Here is a 13,638-nt window from a genome sequence, read left to right as displayed (position 1 = left end):
GTTGGAGCTCGAGAGCAGAATGCTCAGCTGCCTGTTCCTTCCTATGCGCCGATATGGAGCTTATATCCTGTCCCCTCAACACTGTTTTATAGGCCTCCCAGAGAACCTCGGCGGATGCCACAGTCGATTCGTTCTCAACAAAGTATTGCTCCGTGGCCCTTTGAAGAGCCCTCCTGATTTTCGGGACTTTAAGGTAAGAGGCCTGAATAGGGTATATGCGGCGACGAGACTTTGTCTGGGTGGAAATGGTGAGGGTTAACGGAGAGTGATCTGAAATGCCTCGAGGGTGTATGTCTACTGTGTCTACTCGCTGTATCCCCCTCCCCCAATGCCAAGAAATAATCAATGCGGGAGAGACTGTTATGGACTGTGGAGTGTACCGTGTATTGTCTGACCAGAGGGTGAACATGACGCCAAATATCTATCAGTCCCAGTGCCTCAAGGAATCGCTGAAACCGGGAGGGTCCCCCCGGCAAAGCAGCTACCGGAAACCTGTCAAGCTGCGGGTCCGCAGCTGCATTAAAGTCCCCTCCCAAAATCACATCACTGTCCGGGAGCGATAGCAAGAAATCACCCAGGGCTGGAAGCATCACTGAGTGTAGGGACGGCGGAACATACACCGAGACCACCGTTAACGGACGACCGTCCCACTGCCCCACCACCGCCGCAAAACACCCCTGACTATCGGTTTTAGTGCTCAGCGTGATGAAGTGTGAGGATTTTTTAATCAGGACACCCGTGCCCCGTGAACCAGATGAAAATTCGGAATGTACAATCATCCTATACCCTCTCCTGTCCAGGGCCTTGGTAGCCCCCCCACCAAATGAGTTTCTTGCAGGAGTGCTATGTCCGGTTTATCGTGCTTTAGCTCAGACAGAACTAGGCCACGTTTCACCTTATCTCCTAAGCCCCGCACGTTCCAGGAAAGGATTCGGAGGGCGGAGCCACTAGTCCGCGCCCCATCCAGCCCTATGGCATTAAGTCGTTCATCCGCCATCTTCAATCACCCAACACACAAAACGTCCAGAAGGAATCATTCGCACCTGCAATAACACAATTTTAGTAGTAACACACTTTACAGTTCTTGATCGACTTAGTGAATTTCCCATGAAAAAGAACCAACCCCTCCCCACCCCTTCCCACCCTGCCTCCCTGCTTAACGGACCTTCAACTGTCCGCCACCCCAACTTAGCAGAGCGCTTAATCCATCCCACAAACAGAGTACTTGCGCGTCGGGGGAGAGTGCCCCCCAAAGCAGGCGGCCCCCTTGCTGCCCTCCGGACGTCCAGGCCGGTGTCCAATAACGACGTGATTGAGCAATCATTGTGTGAGGAAGTCAGAGTCTAACCATTTCGCGGCCTGTGAATCTCAGATGCCCCCGGCAGCCCCGGATAGGTCTTGCGTTGGCGATGCACTCGCACTCCTTCTAGCCGATGTCTGTGAGCCGGGCCGGCTGTCGTTCTGGGGCCTGTTGCGTTGTCGGCCAGACGCGCGGTCCACTGTGCGCCATCCCTCCAGCCAGTCCCTTGCCGTCTCAGGAGAGTAAAAAAAACAGACCTTTTGTCGGCCACCACTCGTAACCGGGCCGGGTACAGCATGGAGTATGGCAATTCCTGTTCGCGGAGTGTTTTCTCCACCTCCAGAAAAGTTCTCCTCCTTCTCGTGACCTCCGCTGTGTAATCCGGGAAAAAGGAAACGCGCGAATTTTGGATCTGGATAGGTGGTGCCACCCTGGCCGCTTGGAGGATCGTGTCTCGATCCTTGAAGTTGAAAAGTCTCGCCAGGATAGGACGAGGGAGAGCCCCCGGCTTAGGTGTTCCACCGGGTACCCTATGGGCTCGTTCTACAGTAAAAAAGTAGGAGAGCCCCTTAGGGGAGAGCTGATTCTTGATCAAGTCCTCCACGTACAAGTCCATGGCCCCTTTAGTTTCAGATTCCGGGACCCCCAAAATGCGGACGTTGTTCCGCCTGGAGCGCCCCTCTTGATCGTCCAGCTTGTCTTTCAGGAGTTTATTATCAGCCTGCAACTTTTCCATCGCTACCTGTAGGTCCGAGACATCTTCCACCAGCGATTTGGCTACCACCTCCACCTGTTTTACTCTTTCGCTCATCTTTTGGAGGTCAGCTCGTATCAGGGTCACCTCGGTAGCAGTCGCGCCCACCGTTGCCTGAACCTGCTCCAGGGCGTGTAAGACATCATCCAGGGTAGCCTTTTTAGCCCCGTCACTGTCTGCACCTTTGCCCAGAGATTTGCGCTGCTCCGACTGGGAAAGTGCCTGTTTGTCGTAGGCGAATTTGTCGAGCTTCGCCTGGGCAGCGGTTTGTCGGAGTCCCTTCCCCGCCATTTTGGCTCGACGTCGGGGCACTCTCGGTAGAAGGGTAAGCAGGCCGCCAAGGCGTTTTGTCGGATAGTCACGCCGGGCACAGTTTGTAAACCACTACTGGTGTTTTAGACCCTTCGGCAGTGAGTCTGCATCAGCACTGGCAGACGAGGTGCAAGATGGCGGCGACTACGCAGTGATTTTCGAACTTCAGTTGTAACAGTTCGCCGCCGTAATCCACTGCTCCGCGTTGTCGCCGGAGAGGTAGAGCTAGAAGTTGAGTGTTCAAGAGGGACCCGCCAGTCCGGAGGTCCGGTGGTGTCGATCTGTGGTCGCAGCGGGCACTTCCTGTCGGCCGCGCCGATGAAGGTGTACTTCCGCCCGGATAGAACTCGACTCAACCACCGCGGCTGCACTCGTGCCCCCAGGCCGCACTTCTGTAGAAGACGAAGTAGTTCCTTCTCCCTCTTCCCGGGGTGTTAACGCTCCCAAAGTTCTCCTGCAGCCGTCGTTCGGTCACCGAACCCAGGACACCTCTTCTGGGTTGATTATTGAGCGGATAGGCATGCGGATTGATGCGGGAAGCCGCCGCGCTACGGGAGCCTCTCTAGGTTGCTGCCGCCATCATCGGCTGCCAGCCACGCCCCTCAAAAAAAATTCTTTTATTTGCAAATTTGATGTGCTACCCTTTCAGGGCTGTGAAGCCGTCTTGTTCAGACTTACATTGACCCCCATTTTATTTTGTTCTGGGATTTTACTTTATCGACCACCTGGGCTTACAGGGGCCTGGGTTACATCTTTTATGGACCAAGTTATACCATATCTTGTTGAAGCTACAAACGTTACTATAATGGGTGATCTAAACATTCATTTTGAAGAGAGTTCTTGTGCAGCTAGTACTGCTCTTTTTTCTGATCTTGCCGCAGTAGATCTGCTGCTTTGCAACTCGGGCACACTCATGGGTTTTGGTCATCTACTTGACCCCCTTTTTTCGAATATGCATACTGTTTGCTGCTCTCCAGCTTTGCCCGTTTTGTGGTCAGATCATTTCCTAATTGGCTTCTCTATTTTAGATGATGTATCTGATTATTCTCCAGCGGTCTCCGGTCTTTCAGCTTAATCTAGAAAATGGGGCAATTTGAACATTGATATGTTCAATAGAATGTTATCTAAAACCGCCCGACTATTGGTCTTCCACTTGCTGCAGAAATAGTGGCTGTTCAAGGTTAGATTTTGAATTCTGTGGAGGTCGGTCTTCCTTTATCTACTACTAAGGCAAACAATCACCGTCCACCTGCGCCCTGGTTTACAGATAATTTAGAATTGAAAAAAGTAAATGTAAGATGATGGAGAGACTTTGGAGGAAGAGTTATGCCCCAGAGGCTAAAGTAATCTACAAAGAAGCCTTAAGAAAGTGCAATGCTTGTTGCAAGACTGCACACACAGATTATGTGAGAGCTGCTGTGTCCAGAACACAGCATAATCCCAAGCAACTATTTAAGCTTGTTAAAAATCTTTCTGATGCCGATTGCCTACCTGTCTCTCCTGATCTGAGTACTTCACAATGCGAGGAGCTTGCTATGTTCTTTTTGAGTAAAATTGATAAAATCTACAGCTCATTCCAGGAATCTACATTGAATAATACGTCTCAGCTTTCTGGGAATTCCCACCTTTCCACTAATGTTGGGCTCATTCAGGCGGACTTATTTGTTGATCATGCCGACAAACTTGATTGCTGGGTACCTCTAGAAATTAATTCTCTTAGGAGGATTATGGAAAGCCTAAAATCTGGCTTGCCTAGCGACCCCATTCCGGTTACTGTACTGCAGAAGTTTGAACAATCCTCTTTGACACTGATTATGGAGCTGCTCAATGCTTCTCTTAAAGATGCCATTGATCCATCTATTTGGAAGCACGCTATGGTGCTTCCATTATTAAAAAAGACCTCAGCTGACCCTACTCAGCTATCTCATTTTAGACCCATCTCTCTTCTTCCGGTATTCTCAAAAATGTTGGAAAAGCATGTCAATTCCCAACTGACTGCTTTTGTGAATTCCCGAGATTTTCTTCACGGTTCCCAATCAGGCTTCAGAGCGGGTTTTTCAACTGAAACCGCTCTGCTTGGGGTTACGGACGTGATACGTCAACAAGTAGGCGGCACTGTGGCTCTGATACTCTTAGACCTCAGTGCCGCTCTTGACACTGTAGCGCACACTGTGCTATTGCAGGCCTTGCAATCATGGAGGTGACCAATAGAGCACTCAAATGGCTTGCTGATTTTTTGATGAATCACTCGTTTCAGGTCTTTTCGCCAATAGCATGCTCTGAGAGTCACATATATGGTGTTCCTCAAGGCTCTATTCTTAGCCCTCAATTATTTAACATCTATGTGAGGCCAATGGCGTTGATTGCAGAGGAAGCTGGGTTGTCTCTTTTTTTCATACGCCGATGACACCCAGATTGTCTTCTCCCTCTTGGCTGAGGGGGCAAGTAAACCGTTGTTACTTCAGGATGACTTGCGGAATATTGCGGGATGGATGCATACCAATCTATTAAAACGAAATGGAGAGAAAACAGAACTGTTGATCGTGGCCAATAACAAGGATTTGTGGGGTCCACAACATTGGCCCGCAGAAATGGGGCAAGTCCTGCAACCTAAACATCAAGTGCAAAATTTGGGTGTTCTTATCGACGACCAACTGTCCATGAAGCAGCAAGCAGGTAGAGTAGCCTCTACCTGCCTAACTATCCTTAGATGGCTAAAAAAATCCCATGGATGTTACCTTCTTCCGCCCAACGTACAGTGGTCCAGGCACTTATTACTTCAAGGCTGGACTATTGTAACATCTTGTACCTGGGTGCCTCTAAGGAAGTGCTGCGTAAGCAGCAGTTAGTACGGAACGCCGCAGCACGGCTGCTCTGTAAGATCCCCAAAACTGCGTCTATCTCTGGTTCAATTCAAGAACTTCACTGGCTCAGGATTGAATGTCGCATTAAGTTTAAGGCTTTGAGTCTTATGTTAAAGATAAAATCAGGCAAGGCTCCTCCCTACTTGTTGTCCCTTGTTCACCCTTATGTTCCTTCCCGCTCACTTCGATCAGCTACCCAGGCAAAGTTTGTCATTCCTAGGATGCGACTAGTTCGTATGGGCGATCGCTCTTTTTCCTATCTGGGTCCCTCTTTATGGAACTCCCTTCCGGCAGGCCTCAGAAGTGAATCTTCTTATGAGATCTTTAGGAGAGGTATAAAACTTGGCTATTTAATATGTAGCTCTCCTTGTTTCTTTGCACTCTTTCAGGTGACGCCGGGAAACCCGAGGGTAGCTGTGCGCCTTATAAAAATTAAAATATCAACAACAATAACAAGTGTATACACTTCATTGAAAAACAATTGGTTACAAATTCATAATATATTGTGGGCTTCATGAAAAACAAGGGAGTGTTGTTTTGGTTATTTGAAAAGATTTTCAAATGGGATAGTAATCCTCCTCACAAGAAAGTGGTGCCTTAGGTGCCCCCTTAACATTAGAGCTAAGCTGTGATGTCTCCGAGTAATATGAGGGAACCGTTTGTTGGTTTGTTTGATTGTTGTGCTCACTGGGGGAACCACCAGAGTTGGTCAAAAACGTACAACCAAAGGGCCGTACAGCTTCACACATCTGCAATGAGGCCATTAGACATAACATTACACTCAATATCACACCCCACAGATCAGAGTGTCTGAGAGCTATCTCTGGGTCGGAGAGTATGGTCGTCTGATTGGTGATGAGTCAAACGACACCCGGCACTCTCGCAAACTACTCTGATTTGTGCTCAACAGTGAAGCCCAAACCCTAAAGGACAACGGACCACCTAGAATGTTCCGCCTTCATTGTCATCAGGCATTTTTACAGGTTGTAATCTTTCTAGACCACAAGCATGATCCCAAATGAGAAAACCATGAAGGGTATTGAACCCCACATGATGGCTAAGGGCTGCTTCTCAATAGCAGCCTGTGTCTGCTCCCTATGGAGTAGCCTACATCTGATAAAGGCACCATCAGCTCGTCCTTTGTCTGTCTGACCCTGCCATGAGTTCCCTTACTCCTCTGTCAGAAGCAACTGTCTGGAGGACGATGAAGGATAGACTGTGGTTAGATGCAGTTATCACCACAGGCACATTGAGAAATGCCTTGTGACACTTCCCGATCCAGATAACCATCTTGAGCTATTTCTTGGAAGTCGGGGCTGTGAAGAGGGCAATTATGATCACATAGTTAGCCACAAAGTTCTGGTAGTAACTAGTGATTCTCAAGAGGTCTTTCACCCTGGTATTGGTAGTCTAACTTTATAGTGCCAGGAGCTTTGCCTTTAGAAGCTCGGGGCCAGATGTAGGTCGCCAATTACCGGCCGGTAACGACCGATTTTGGCCGTTACCGACCGGTATTTGGGATTTGGCATGCAGGGGGCATTTTATTTACAGAATCGGTATATTTACCGATTCGGTAAATTTACAGAATCGGTAAAATACCGAATCGGTAAATTTACAGATTCTGTAAATCAAGATGTAGGTGGCACTGTAATCAGTGCCACAGGCCCTTACCGAAACGTTATTTACCATGGAATACTATTCCATGGTAAATAACGAATTCCAGTGTACATGCACATCTGTGCATATACACCTGTGCCATGTGGCACACAAGCCAGAAACAGGGGTGCAACAGGGTGTCAAAGTGACACCCTGTCACCCTTGCAAATTCGGTAATTTTACTGATTCTGTAATTACAGAATCGGTATTTGCCATTGATTCCTATGGGCTTCAAGGCCCATAGGAATCAATGGCAAATACCGATTCTGTAATTACAGAATCGGTAATTACCGAATCTTACAGATTCGGTATTTTTACCGTATATTTTACCTACATAGCAATTACCGAATAGTGAATACCGAATCGGTAAAATTTGGTATTTACCATTCGGTAATTTGCTATTACCTACATCTAGGCCCAAATCTTTTCATTACCCTCCAGGTGCCCTAGGGAAAAAACAGCTCCGACTATCCTTTGTTGCCTACATCACAGGCAGCACCTTGTGCAGGCTCTAATTACTCTGTACTGGTGAGCACTCAGTCAATCAGCATCTGGAAGGTGGATGGGCTACTTTTTAAACCCGAAGTGTATAGCCCCAAGCTCGCAGAGTCCCCCCGGGGGAGGGTGAGAGACGTGCAAAGATGCATTTTCTTTGCCCCAAAAATCAAGGTGATTTGTCAGTTGTCACTAGTTAAATCAATTGTACTTGGGTGTCTCTAATATGTCTACAGGCTTGTCAGATCAGGGAATTGGATGGACACCAATCTTTGTAATGATGTTGGGATACAAATAATCCATGCAGAAGCATCAAACCTGGTCTAGGCACCAGCATCAATCGGTTCGCCATTAGACAACGAGAACACTTAATAACTCCCACATCCATCCTTTTGCCTACCTCAGCCATTATGCAATCCTGTAAGTCTTGTTCTTTTTAGGAGAACTGTAACCTGTCCCAACGTCATAGATAATAACTGGTGTTGTGTTGACCCTTGGGTCAGTGCAAATAGTTGGTGAAATGGGACCAACAGCGCTTTACATTCTGCCTGCTGGGTAAGTATCATGTCAAAGGTGAGTTAACTCCCTCATCTGAGCCATCTCTTATCTCTACTTGCAGAAGGCCTCAAAGGTCTTGACTGGTAGCAAACATGGCAACAAAAACACCTCCAGAGATATGGTTTTATCATCGTGAAATGGAACATCCATTGGGTGTCAGAGGTTGTACCCATGCAAACTAGGTAGTTTGACATCAGAAATCATATTGATTACTTTGTATAGGACACACCATTTGTCCTACATAGCTTAAGGGCAAATATTTATTTTGAATCCATATTTGGTCCTCTTGCTAACCATTAAAATAAGCCTTCTGGTTTTACCATTCCTTCATCACATCCTGGCTGGTATGAAGGAGGGGTATTACATTTGTTAATGAGCTGGGCAGCCCAGTACATAGTGCATCACATTACAGTTATACATTCCTGGGATTCGTTCACCTTTTCTCACTGAGGAGAAGATGAATGGGTGGGGTGCTCATTGAGTAGTTCAAAGGGGCTAAATCTTAATCAGTTCTGGAGCACTTGCTTTCAGGCAAACAACTAACATAGTTTTTTTTTTTTTTTTAAACCTTTTTTATTAACATTGTGCATCACAGAGTCATGACAGTAACGGCATCAATAATCCTATACAGTATCGATTATGGTACATTTAGCGGACAAACCTCATCTACACCGGGTAAGGGACAACATAGATGAATTCCATCAATGTTCCGGAGCCATAAGCCACTGTGCCTGTATCCATCTTCCCACAAGCCTAGCTGAGCAAGTAGCAGAGGGGGGGGGCCTCCCCACCCTCGTAGTTAGGCATCCCCCCGGCAAGGGAGAGAGGAGTATGTAATGTCACCAGTCCGCGGTCTCCCAATCCCCAACCAGTGACCCAACCTCGGCACCTGGAGTATCAATATGTTATTTGTGTGCCAAGTGTGTGTGGCCCCGCTTCGCATCCCAGGGAGCTATCCATGGGAGGACAATGAAAAGTGGAGCTCAGCTGGTCAAGGTCCAGTCTATCGCGTGGAATGCAATACGGTGAGTACAGTGTAGTGTGCACACATATGCTCATGGGCCAGGTATCGGCTCATCATCTCCAGAGGAGTCGCTGCTGGCCGCTTGGGACAACCAGTAAACCTGCAAGGGGGACCAGAAGTCACTGGGTTTACAGCGGGCAGGCATCAGGTCCGCATAAACGCTGTGTTGGTCCTGGCAATACTTCAGATCGTCCAGCCATTCCTTAAACTTTGGTGCCCTCCCTCTCCCCCATCGGCATGAAATTCTCCGTTTAGCAAGAAGGAGTGCGAGATCGACAAACTTGCGATCCGATTTGGGAACGTTTTTGGTATATCCCAGCAGCATCACCACTGGCTCAAAGGTAAGAGGGCCATTGATCATCACCTGAAGCGCAGCATGAACCTGCTCCCAGTATTCCTGTATTACTCCACACTCCCAGGCCAAATGGAGGAAACGTGCGCCCTCTGCGCGGCATCTCGCACATCTGTCGTCATGCGCTAGTCGAAATCGCAGTTTCCTGACTGGGGTATAATAATACCTCTGCACGAATTTATAGTGGATAATTTTCAGTCTACAACTAGAGGAAACTCTGGCGGTGACCGAACAGCAGTATCTCCACTGTTCATCAGTGAGTGCAGCGGGTAGGTCAGAATCCCAGGCAGTTCGCGCCTTGGACGGAACAGGGGGGCGTTGCTCACGAATGGCTGAATATAGTTTCGACACCAAGTGTCTGCCGTCCGATACGAGCATGACGTGTAGCGGCAGGACCGTGCCCGGTTCCTCCGGGTAGCCAGGAATTATCTCCTTCATACCCTGACGGAGCCTGATGTAATAAAACACCTCCATTGGCGTCGGGGGAGTAGCACAAAAGAACTGTTCCTTAGTGCGGAACCGTTTCTCCTGAAGCAGATCCCCCCAGGTATGAAGTTGGATGCGGTTGCACATGGAATGAAATCCATTTTCCGTTAGGAGCGATAATTTCGGATGGTACGAAAGGGGCATCGCCGGTGAGTAGAGCATGGGGGCTTCCAGTAATCTAGTCACTCTACGCCACGCGTCCATGGTGCAGGTGACAGTGGTGGCAGGCGTCTCAACGTCTCCAACCAAGCCCATCAGCATGCCCTTAAGCGGCAGCGGGTGAACTATCCAATCCTCAGCTGCAACCGGAGGCATAAAGGGAGTGGGGTGAATCCAATAGTAAGCATGTTGAGCCTGAGCACTGAGGTAATACACCTCCAAGTCGGGCACGTCAAATCCGTCCCTGTCATACGGTTGTGTCAACACTTTCCAGCTGAGGCGCGGTTGCTTCCCGCCCCAAAACAGGCGAAGCAGTTCAGACCGGAGCCTTTTAAAGAAATAGGCTCCCGGGTAATAGGGTATATTTTGAAAGAGGTACAGGAAGCGCGGGAGGATGACCATTTTTATCAGGGAGGCTCTACCCGCCATCGACAGCGGGAGGGCCAACCAGCGAGTTACAGTATCGGCTAACTTGGAGATGGCCACCCCATAGTTCAGTCGGACCGTTTCCTCCTTAGTGAGTGACACAACAATTCCCAGGTATTTCAAATCCGTACTACACCACTCCAGCGGGTAATCAAGCGGGAAATGGGCTACCGAGGGCGTGAGGGGGAAGAACTGCGACTTCTTCCAATTGATGTGCACGCCGGAGACGCCACCAAATAATACAAATTGTCTCAATAGGGGGTTGAGGTGTTCTTGCGGGCGCCGCACATACATTGTAACGTCGTCCGCATAGAGGGATATACCAATCTGTCTCTGGTTGCAATTAAAGGCGCTGTCCTTATGCAACTGCCGGATCCTGCAAGCCAGGGGTTCGATAGCTAGGGCAAAAAGCAGGGGCGACAAGGGGCAGCCCTGTCGAGTCCCTCTCGTGATTGGCATCTGCGATGACAGCACTCCGTTGACGATGACCCTAGCAACTGGGGAGGTATAAAGCAATGTCACCCAGGCAATGAAGATCCGGGGGAAGCCCATCCTGCCTAATATGGCCAGGAGATAGCCCCATTCTACCGAGTCAAACGCCTTGGTGGCGTCCAGAAACACAGCAGCGACCGGCAGGTCCGGCGAGATGGTAGGTATGAGGGAGAACAGGGTGCGGAGGTTATGGGACGTAGCTCTTCCTGGGACAAAACTAGATTGATCCGGCAGCACCAGGGTAGTCATAAGTAGGGATAATCTAGTCGCGAGCACCTTCGCTAGAATCTTTGCATCGCAGTTTAGCAGCGATAAGGGCCTGTAAGCATCGGTATCCTTCGGGTCTTTCCCTGGCTTGAGCAGCGAAGTGATCGCCACCTCCCTCATAGAGCCCGGTAGTATCCCCTCCTCCAACGACTCCTCAAATACCTCCTTCAGCACTGGTGCCATTATGTCGATGTAACATTTATAAAATTCGGCTGGTAGGCCATCCAGCCCTGAGGCTTTGCCGTTACTGAGTGACATGATCGCATCTCGGATTTCATCTAACTCAAAAGGACATCCCAGGAAAGCCCTATCGCTATCACTCAGCCAACACAGTGCAATGTCATCGAGGAACCCACCGAGGTCAACCTCTCCAATCTGTTGTGTGGTATACAGCCGTTTATAATGCTGCAGGAAGGTGTCCTGTATTCCCCTAGTGTCCTGACAGATTCTGCCTTCACCATCAGAGATTTCCAGTACGTGCGTGGCAAATCGCTGGTGCCTTGTGAGTGCCGCCAGCACTTTTCTCGGCCTATCTCCCTCGCAATAGCGTCTAGCCGTCCAGTATTTGCCGCGGAATTTGGCTTCCCTGGCTGCTTCCTCCTCAAATTTGGATAACTTGGCTCTGAATGCTATCGCTAGGTCAGGGCAAGGGTTTCCAACCATCTCCGCTTCTAACGCTTTGAGCTCCGTTTCAATGCTCGTCAGCGTGCGCACAATTTCCCTTAACACGCCACAACTCTTAGAGATTGTAACACCTCGCACAGTGACCTTGAAAGCCTCCCAGATCGTCTCGACCTTAGCGACAGACCCCTTGTTCCTAGGGAAGAAGGCCTCAATTTCCTCCCCGAGCTCCTGTTTGAAAACCGGGTCAAGGAGGGCCGAGGGGAAAAGCCGCCATGGTGGGCGTACTCTTGCATAGCCAGGCAATTCCAGGACAGTCAGCACGGGGCAGTGATCCGAGTATGTGCGAGGCAGGTGTCGCACCTTGACGACGCCACCAGCCAGTCCCCGCGAGACGAAACAGTAATCGATCCTGGCCCACGAGCGTGCGCGTGTGGTGAAGTGGGTGCCTTCCCTAGCCGCCGGGTGTAAGTGTCTCCAGCTGTCTAACAATCCCGCTTCCGACAGTATGCCCCGCAACGCTTCTCTTGCTTTCGTGTTGCACTGTCCGCTACCGTCTGACCTGTCCGCCCCCGGGTGTAAGGAGAGATTGAAGTCCCCCCCCCAGACTACGTGTGCGGCCTCGACCTCAAGTGCATGTCCCCATAGTGACAAGAAGAACCCAGGTGTGTCAATGTTGGGTGCGTAGCAGTTTATGAGCATTACTACATCAGTGCCCAGTCTCCCCCAAAGGATCACGTATCTCCCCTCGCTATCCGTCCGAGCACCCAGATTCTGGAACGTCAGTCGTTTATTAATCAAAATGGCAGTGCCCCTGGAATAGGTGGAATAGGAGGAAAACTCTCTCACTGTCGCCCATCTATTTGCAAACTGAGGGGTGCATCGCGGATTAAGGTGAGTCTCCTGGAGCAGAGCTATTTGCACCTGGTGTCTATCTAAGTATCCCAACACATTCCTACATTTCCGCGGGTTATTAAGGCCTCTAACATTCCAGGACATTATAGATACAGTATGCAAGGTATGGTCACCCGAGCTTAACATCACATCCCTGTAACCAAGAAATGCAGAGTGCCTCGGCACTCCGTGGTGCCGCGTCCTGTACCAAAAACCTCATCGTACAGTACTGTCGGGTTTCCTGATCATTCATGCTGACACAACCCGTACATCCAGTCCTAACACACATGCCATGACTCCCATCCGCACATTCATTCATTCCCCCAACAAGCCCCACCCCAACAAGTGAACATTCCTCCTCACTCCGTTCACAGTAACAGAAACCCCACTCCCCAAGTCCTACCCCATCCCACTGAAGCAACCCAAACTTGCCAGTACTATGATCCCTCCCCCCCCCCCCCAAACCCCGTACTTAATAACCATAGAAAAACCATGTGGGGAATCCCCTCCTGGGGGCAACAGAGGTACACGTCCACTCACCCCAATACTCCCCTCCCCTCCCGCATATACCATGTGGGGAAGACAGAGAAGAAGGGGTGGTGCATGGCTTATAGTAGTCCTGCAGATATAAACCTTGACAAAAGACCATCAGTGTCGGACCCACAGCCCTCTAATTGTAGAAAACAGCAATAATTTCAATGGCATCGCCCCTTTCTCAACAGCCACTCGCAAAGTCACCTGCAATATCATCAGTGCGTGCGTCCCAAGCGCCAGTCAAGCAATGGAGTAGTGCGCACCAGCTGGGCCAGTAGTCTGCTGAAGGTCCATGGCGCAGAAAGGTAGCCACCCAAATCAAACTATGAAGGAGAATGCCACCTCGAAGCAGCCAGGGCGGAGATTCCGATGTCACCGCCAGCAGTGCCCAGCCCCTACTCCAGCAGTGCAATAGGGTGCGAGTGGCAAAAACATCATGAGGGT

This window comes from Lissotriton vulgaris, chromosome 2_1 (assembly GCF_964263255.1).
Source record: "Lissotriton vulgaris chromosome 2_1, aLisVul1.2, whole genome shotgun sequence".
In the NCBI taxonomy this organism is placed as follows: domain Eukaryota; kingdom Metazoa; phylum Chordata; class Amphibia; order Caudata; family Salamandridae; genus Lissotriton; species Lissotriton vulgaris.
The sequence above is the reverse complement of the archived record's forward strand: the minus strand, read 5'-3'. Positions refer to the sequence as shown.